The sequence below is a fragment of the Octopus bimaculoides genome, chromosome 14 (genome assembly GCF_001194135.2).
Source record: "Octopus bimaculoides isolate UCB-OBI-ISO-001 chromosome 14, ASM119413v2, whole genome shotgun sequence".
Lineage (NCBI taxonomy): Eukaryota > Metazoa > Mollusca > Cephalopoda > Octopoda > Octopodidae > Octopus > Octopus bimaculoides.
Window position 1 is genome coordinate 37642582 of NC_068994.1, and position 1067 is coordinate 37643648.

The window sequence follows — 1067 nt, forward strand, 5'->3', positions numbered from 1 at the left end:
CAGTTCTTGTAGTGATGATAGTGGAGGATATCGACTCATTACTTGTTTTTCTTAAATGCACTATAAATGTTCAATAATATCTGGGAACTGTGGTGGTCAGATAAGATGTTAAACTTCACTAGAATGTTCCTTGTGTCATTCAGTAACAACTTTAGCTGTCTGAATTGGTGCATTATCATCCTGAAAGATTGCGCTTCCCTCCAGAAACAGTTCCGCAACCATACGATGAATTTGATCAGATAAAATGTTTAAATATTCTTGACAGTTAATTCTGCCATGAAGGGAAGTCATTGGGCCAGTAGATTTCCAAGATATAGCCCCCACCCCAGATCATCACACATCGTTTGCCATGTTTAACAGTTGGAAGAAGGCAATCTGGGTCAAATGCTTCTTTTGGCTGTCTCCACATGTATACTCGGCCGGTAGTTGGAAATAAGGTAAAGGATGACTCGTCTGAGAAAATAACACCCTTCCCCTGCTCTAGGGACCAATTCTGTAGGTTTTTACTCCACTATAAACGCATTGCAACGTTTGTTTTTTAAAGTAGTTTTTTTTTCTGATTGCAGCCCTCCTGTGAAATCCAGCTTTGTGCTGCTCTTGGCGAACAGTTTTTGTGGAAACTGGGTTCTCGAGGTGGTCATTAAGCTCTGCAGTAATTTTGGGAGCTGTACTTTTGTGATCCTTTCTAACAATTTGTGTAAGAGTCTGAGAGTCCCTAACTGAAAGTTTTAGTTTTCTTCTGGAGTTTTGTTTTGTTGAGGAGGTTTTCCCTCTTTTTCAAAGGCTGTCATTACTTTCAAGACAGTACTTCTTGATACACCAAACATTTTGGTTCTTCATTACACTAGCACCTGCCATAAAAGCACCAACAATTTGACCTCTTTGAAGTCCAATGGATCTGTCATTTTAATGAATTTTAATTACTTTTTTCCGATGATATCTGAAAAGAAACAGCAATTTTAGCAAAACATACTAAGCAACACTACTAATAAATCAAAAAGCTTAAAAATAAACAAGATTTTGACGGTTTTATAGATATTCTAAAATTATAAAGCTATGATGCTAGG